Source organism: Mytilus californianus, unplaced genomic scaffold, assembly GCF_021869535.1.
Source record: "Mytilus californianus isolate M0D057914Y unplaced genomic scaffold, xbMytCali1.0.p SCAF_10, whole genome shotgun sequence".
Classification (NCBI taxonomy): domain Eukaryota; kingdom Metazoa; phylum Mollusca; class Bivalvia; order Mytilida; family Mytilidae; genus Mytilus; species Mytilus californianus.
Genome location: NW_026262582.1, coordinates 73184775 through 73192790, shown reverse-complemented (window position 1 = coordinate 73192790; position 8016 = coordinate 73184775). Strand labels below are relative to the sequence as shown.

Genomic DNA, 8016 nt, shown 5'->3' with positions numbered 1-8016 from the left:
AGTCATTAAACACGAAAACAATATGTTATAAATTTCATGCGTCCGAATCGCTTTCCTGGATTCACATTCATCAGGAACGCTCAAAGCCGAATATTTGAAAGCCAAGGATATATAAGAACCTAAACAGTTGAAGAGCTATACAAACAAAAAGGACTTCAAAAATAGCCAAATCTATATAAGGTTAACTTTGCCTGTTGGCAGAGTAAACAATAGAATTTTCTAAGAATGTGGAAGTAATTGTGTACTCATGAAACATTTGAAGCCCGGGTGTTCTTTCTCTTGAAAGGCTAAACTATATCTTAAATGGTACAAATTTTACTATTATCTAACCAGCATCTGATTAGTTGAACGGTAATAATAATAGTGTTTATGTCATTTTATAAATTTAACATGCAATTGAAGGTAAACTTGAGTGAATATAAGTAAACAGCGCACATGCGGCAGGTGAATATGATAAATTTTACCTAAACTGTAATGAAGTATCAAACGTATGTAGAAGATTGATAACAAAATTTAAACCTGTTTCCATAATTAAAATGAAATTAAATATCAGTTGTATAAAAACAAATTTTATTATCTAATTTCATATTGGATGTATCTGTGGTATTCACGATGATAATCTTCACTTACTGCTTATTTGTTATTCTTTTGATTCGATGTCGTGCTGGTATGTGAAAATATTTATTTGTTTATTTCTGCAATAAATCATATACACACACAAACACATATATATATATAAATATATACTCACATACTTATTACTAAATAATTACATATTTTCTAGATTCGTATTAACTTTATAGATTCATAATCCTTTAATTAAAATAAGACACAATGTAATAGTACTTGGAATAGGGAAAATCAATTATTCGTAATTTCATAATCATTATCAAATTTTTAGAAATCAGTAGATAAAATATTTTTGAATTAACAAATGTACTTTTATGAAGAAATAATTAATGTACAAATTGCAATGTGAATAAATAAATATAGGTCGTCGTCCATTTTTATGGTTTTGGAGTTGCAAGAGAATCGACTACTAGTATCTTTATATACCAAATGGACATAGATATGGATATGTCATACAAGTGAGATGTTCAGCTAGCTATAACCAGGTTTAATCCACCATTTACTACATAAGGAAATGCCTTGACCAAGTCAGTAATATGACAGTTGTTATCCATTTGTTTGACGAGTTTTGTCTTTTGATTTTGTCATTTGATAAGGGTCTTTCCGTTTTGAATTTTCCTTGGAGTTAAGTATTTTTGTTATTTTACGTTTTTCTTTATATAATGTAGCATTATATCCATACTCTGTTGACGTACATGACTTTTCTTTCTACTTGATAAGTAGAGTTAATTTCTCTTTTGTTTAAATTCTCCCTCATGAATTCGTCCGAATTTAAAACATTTCTATACTAAATACATGGCTAAATAAGAGACAAGTCCTAATTTAGGTTTGTTTGCTCACAGTAACTTTCTTATTTTCTCAGCGAAACAACATTTGATATCTTGTAAACATTTTACAAATTACAAAAATATACCACAATTCCATCTATATACATTCACAATGTCCTCTAAATACATATCAATACAAACATAACTGTAATATATTATGCAGAGCTTAACGTTAACTTCGTCATCAAAGTTACTGGAGCACATCGATAATAATCAAACGTAATCAGGACTTATATATGCCTATAAAACCCCACCCGTACTACCGCCCTCGAAATATTCGTGCAGAAAACAACAGTAACAACAGACCACTTCTGATTTACATACTAGCCAAACTTGTACCACAAGTCTAAAGATATAAATAGAATAGGGAAATTCCAAATATAACGGAATAGAAATAAATTTCTCTCTTTATTCACTAGGGTGTATGCATCAAACAATAAGGAATTTTCTATTTATAGATGAATGCAGTTATCCATACCGTCGGGTTGGTAAAGGATGTTATCTTATTCAAAAAGATAATATATCGGCCGATGATGCTTTTGTAAGTTTTTTAGTCTTCTACATAAAGACAGGTAAGGCGAAGATTAACAGCTGAAGCGGCATCAAATTGTTAATTCTGTATAGAAATCTACCTTCATATTGCAATTTTTGGGATCACGTACACACTCTCTTTTTAGAATCTTATAAGTTTGCGAAAATTTGCATCCACTCTTTAAAAAAAAATATTCATGCAAAATATTTTGGTATATTTACTTTAATTTAAAAAAAAACGCGTTTTGTAAGGACATGTATTAGTTGTTAACTTCTATGCTATTTGGTCTCTGGTGGAGAGTTGTCTCATTGGCCATTATACCACATCTTCTTCTTTTTGTTTTATTTTGTAAGTATTTGTTGCTGACATCCATTTTCTTGCATACATTTTCTGTTTTGCTTATGATTTGTATTCCAATAACTGTTCTGTCATCATGCTGATAAGACATATACAATTTTATATACAGTATTAGAATGCTATACTTTTAGGCTAAATGCTTACGACGAGGCACACACCTGGCGACCTTTTAAACTTTGAATGAAGCCATGTTAATGAAGTATGAACTCTTGAAAATGAACACAGGTAATGTAAATAACGTTTAAGTAGTTACTGTAATAGCAGTACTGTAGGAATAACACGTTGATAAATAGACCAAACAAATTTTGATTGTACACAGGAAATAAATAAATGACAGTGATCATGCGTCTCTCTCTCTCTCTCTTGACCTTGTTCGATTGATCGAGCGATCGATAACAAGATAAGGGTATTTAAGGATATACTTAGGTGAAATAAAAAAATCTAGAAATCAAAATTAATACTATAAGTCACAAGAGCATCAGTTAAGGAACAAAAGCAGCTAAAAATATTGATAGGTTTTTGCGCTCCTTTTCGAGATATTTAATTTTTTAAAAATGGCGTGAAAAGGCTGACTCGGACTTTTACCTTATATTTGCATTGGTATTATTTTGGTCTCAAATCGAAAGAAAAAAAATCTAGAATCTGCTTAAATTTTGGCAAATGACCTTTTATGAGCTATTGAAGCCTAATATGAAAAGAAAAATGGGGGCAAAATATTTTCCACTGTATCGCAGGAAAAAAACCAAGGAGTCCGAAAATTTGACAGAAATTCCTAAATCTCACCTAAGTACATCCTTAATTTGCGACTTAACATTAAAATACATCTCATATGCTAGTAAGACTGGCATGTGAGATGTAGTCCCTTCAAGGTGTGATGAGAGTTATATGCATTTCAATAACAATTAATAACATACCTTGAAGGGACCAGAAATACATGTCAGTCTTACTAGCATACGGGACGTATTTTATTGTTGAAACATTAGCGCTTAGTTAAAACCTCGTTTTCAGATATTCACTTGTTAGTTTTGTTTATTTTTAAGGTGTGCATTATTATGTTGGTGGACGAAACATCAACAGATATAAGCCCGGTGGTGATTGGAGATGGATCAAGAAGAACGGACAGGCGGTCAAGATGACCTACTACGCATTTGATACAAGGGAACCTAATGGATCACTCAATGCGGCGGAAGATTGCATGTTTTTCTATGCTACTAGAGGATACAGATTCCACAATGTCTGGTGCGCAATGGGTGGTTTACTTGGAGGTTATATTTGCGAAAAATAAATTGAATTATAAAATATTGAGATTTTTGTATGTTTTAGTGTCCATTCGTTATCTATTTTGAAATCGCTTAAATATGTAGCCGTCGACATGTCTGCGAACAAAACTAACTTCGTTGAATATCCCAAATGACGTACGATGAGTAATAACCTTTTAGCCTTAAAGTCTAATACCTTTGCTCCAGATGTCAAGTAATGACATTAGATGTTTTGAAAGGGTAAATAGTTCCTATTTTACTTGCAATTATTAACTCGATGGGTACCATTGTTGTAAAAAATTATCAACCTGGAGCACCTGTGATCAATCCCTGTGTCTGGTGTTTTACAGTCTTTAGTTTTCTGTGTAGTGTTTTCTAGACTGGTGTTTGTCTGATTGTCGGTTATGTTTTTGACCAAGGTGTTGTCTGTTTGTCTGTCCGTCGTTTATATTTTGGCCAAGGTGTTGTCTGTATATCTATCCGTCGTTTATGTTTTAGACAAAGGTGTTGTCTGTTTGTCAGTCCGTCGTTTATATTTTTGACCAAGGTGTTGTCTGTTTGTCTATCCGTCGTTTATGATTTTGACCAATGTGTTGTCTGTTTGTCTGTCCGTCGTTTATATTTTTGACCAATGTGTTGTCTGTTTGTCTGTCCGTTGTTTATGTTTTTGACCAAGGTGTTGTCTGTTTGTCTGTCCGTTGTTTATGTTTTTGACAAAGGTGTTGTCTTTTTGTCTGTCCGTCGTTAATGTTTTTGACCAAGGAGTTGTCTGTTTGTCTGTCCGTCGTTTATGTTTTTGACCAAGGTGTTGTCTGTTTGTCTGTACGTCGTTTATATTTTTGACCAAGGTGTTGTCTATTTGTCTGTCCGTCGTTTATATTTTTGACCAAGGTGTTGTCTGTTTGTCTATCCGTCGTTTATGTTTTTGACCAATGTGTTGTCTGTTTTTCTGTTCGTCGTTTATATTTTTGACCAAGGTGTTGTCTGTTTGTCTGTCCGTTGTTTATGTTTTTGACCAAGGTGTTGTCTTTTTGTCTGTCCGTTGTTTATGTTTTTGACCGAGGTGTTGTCTTTTTGTCTGTCCGTCGTTAATGTTTTTGACCAAGGAGTTGTCTGTTTGTCTGTCCGTCGTTTATGTTTTTGACCAAGGTGTTGTCTGTTTGTCTGTACGTCGTTTATATTTTTGACCAAGATGTTGTCTGTTTGTCTGTCCGTCGTTTATGTTTTTGACCAAAGTGTTGTCTGTTTGTCTGTCCGTCGTTTATGTTTTTGACCAACGTGTTGTTTGTTTGTCAATTCGTCGTTTATGTTTTTGACCAAGGTGTCGTTTGTATTTCTTGGACTTGTGATTTTTGATTGTCCCGTTAGTATCATCTGTCTCTTATTATGTTTACAATGTACACTGTATACCTCTTAGTTTAAAAGATGAAAAACTTCATCTAACTAAATATAAAATAACGTTTATATCTATATCACATCCATGAATAATAAAACACGTAAAAGATATTCAACTTATAATTTGTACGCCAAACTCCAAGGAAAGTTCAAAATGGGAAGTCCTTTTTCAAATGGTAAAATCAAAAGCTCAAACACGTCAAACGAATGGAAAACAGCTGCTATACTCCGGACTTGGAACAGAAATTTCCTTAAGTAGAAAATAATTAAAGGCATATATTTTCATTAAATAATGAAGGAACGAAGTCTATGTTTTCTGGGTAGTGTCTTGTCATCTGTTAATGGTCTCTTCGTGTTTTGTGGTTTATTGATAATGTAGTCTGTCGATTTTAATCATCAACCATAGTACCGCCTGTTTCAGAAGGAGGTGAAGGATATTAATCCGGCAACATTGAATGATACAGAAATTTTAAAAAATGGTCTAAGTACAACTCAATCTTAAGTCTAACATCCATGAATTAAAGAAATATCCCTACCCCTAAAAAAACAATACCCCTAAAAAAAACCCAAATCAAAATACAATCCAATCAGCTTTAAAACATAAAAAATGGAAGAAATAAAAGTAAGTAATGTTAATATATTCATTACCGTATCACAGATTGACGATGTACTTATTATTAATAATCCGTAAAAGCAGGTATTGTATTCATCGTACAACAATATAAAAGAGGGACGAAAGATACCAGAGGGACAGTCAAACTCATAGATCGAAAACAAACTGACAACGCCGTGGTCAAAAATAAAAAGACAAACAGACAAATAATAGTACAGATGACACAACATAGAAAACCAAAGACTATGCAACACGAACCCCACCAAAAACTGGGGCTGATCTCAGGTGCTCCGGAAGGGTAAGCAGATCCTGCTCAACATGTGGCACCCGTCGTGTTGCTTATATTATTACAAATCCGGTAAAAAGTCTAATTCGGTAAGTCTATAAAGAGAGAACAGTAACGATTTAACAACCATGCTTTCACGTCTTAGTTTACTTAAAATTTATTTAATGTTTTAAGGTCTCCAGAAAAATGGTTTCTCAAGTATCAAGTCAGGAATATGACAGTTGTTTTCCAATCGTTAGATGTGTTTAGGACTTTCCGTTTTGAATTTCCCTTGGAGTTCGGTATTTTTGTTATTTTACATTTTTCTCACGTGCCTTTAAGACAAATAACTGGTCAAAAGAGCAAATAATAAAATCCTAGAACTACCCTCCCCCAAAAAAAATTCAAACAAAACACAAACAAACACAAACAAACAAACAAACAAACAAACAAACAAACAAAAACAGTTTAATCAACGACAAAGTATACAAAGGTGTAGAAATAAAAAGAAATTGTTTTACATTTATTACTGCGTCTAAGATTGACAATTATTAGATTATTTACCAGTCTTAACGCAGGCGTTGTATGCATCTGTGAAAATTGATACACATCAGAAACAGAAAAAGTAATATTTAACCACCATGCTTTGATGATATGCGTTTTACTCATTGTTGAAGGCCTTCCGGCAACCTATTGTTGTTAATGTCTGTGTCATTTGGTCTCTTGTGGAGAGTTGTCTCATCGACAATCATATCACATCTTCTTATCTTTTTGTTTAAAGTCTGATGTTACTCATATTAACAAATAGTTGTTAAAAAAACTATATGTCTCGAGAGAAATGGTCACTCACGTATTTTCAAAGTGTCATAAGACTTTCCGGTTAGCAATATCTTTCGTTATCCTTCACAGGGTTAAAAACAAGCAGGTAATCATTCTTCAGTGGAATCAAACGAACCACTGGAGCATTAACTAGCTCCTTAATCTAAAAATCATATCTTACAATAAAATAAGCTTTCAAGCCAGGTAAGTTAAACTGAACTATAAATCTTATGGTTTTACTTATTTGGATAGCGATACCACGCCCCCTGTTTGGATAAAAGGTGCATTGATCCAATATTTAGATAATTTCAAAACAATTATTCTAAAATATACTTTGTAAATAACTTTTAGAATAACTTTTCCAGCTAGTATTTTTGGAACAATTTGCTTTTGACTCTTGCTCGTGATCCAGAAAGGTTGTTCTGATACATTTTTTACGATGTAGCTTACCTCCATTATAAGGTGATTAACTCAAGTTCAATTTTATTTATTTACAATGGCGTTTGTTTACACGTACACTCAGATTGGTTATTGGTATTTAACGCTACTTTTTATCGATGTTAACAATATTCGGGGGTTCAGTTTTAATTGACAGAAGAAGCCGGAGTGACCTATAAGATCCACGAAACTACGGTAAGAAAACTGACAATTCTAGGCAATAAAAATTAAAGCCAAACCAACTGTCAAATACGTCCGAACTCATAACCTCAGTGTTCACAGGTTAATAATACAGTGAATAAACTACTAAGACCACTCGGACACTGTGGTCCATTAAAATATCAAAATTCGATTAAAAAAAGTTACAACCAATAAATTAATTGGTGTAAACTATGTAATTGAACCACATATTTCATTTTACCTCAGTTCAACGTCGCCAATGCATCTTATAATGGAAAAGTAATAAAAATTAAATAAGAAAAAAAAATATTTGTCGTTTTGTAATTTGAGTTGTGTTCCATATATTAAAAAAATATCCGTTATTATTCTAAAAGAAATGACATAAAGGAACAATTCAATTGTGTTTTCTTGATATGGACGAGGACAGTTTCGCTCGCAAGGTTTATTGACAGATTGATGTGATTTTGGATGGGATTTACAGAATAAAGAAAAATTAGTAAAACAGAAAAACAAAGGGGAGATTAAAGAAAAGAATAAAGGTCAACAAAAAAGGGAAAAGCGAATAATTGGGTACCAAGATATACAGAATAGAGAATAGTTGGCAAAAGAAATCAGAAAATATGGTCCTAAAATAAAAGAAAACACCCTCCATGCAGACCCTCATATATATATATATATATATATATATATATACATACCAG

General features: G+C 32.6%; 1 long non-coding RNA gene across 1 annotated transcript; it reads left to right on the top strand.

The window, feature by feature from the left end:
* The first annotated feature begins 591 nt into the window (after positions 1-591).
* LOC127718510 (uncharacterized) lies at positions 592-3645 on the top strand. The gene is made up of 4 exons (XR_007989865.1): positions 592-667; positions 1916-1998; positions 2478-2571; positions 3387-3645. It is a non-coding gene; the product is annotated as an uncharacterized LOC127718510 (long non-coding RNA).
* Positions 3646-8016: the final 4371 nt, after the last annotated feature.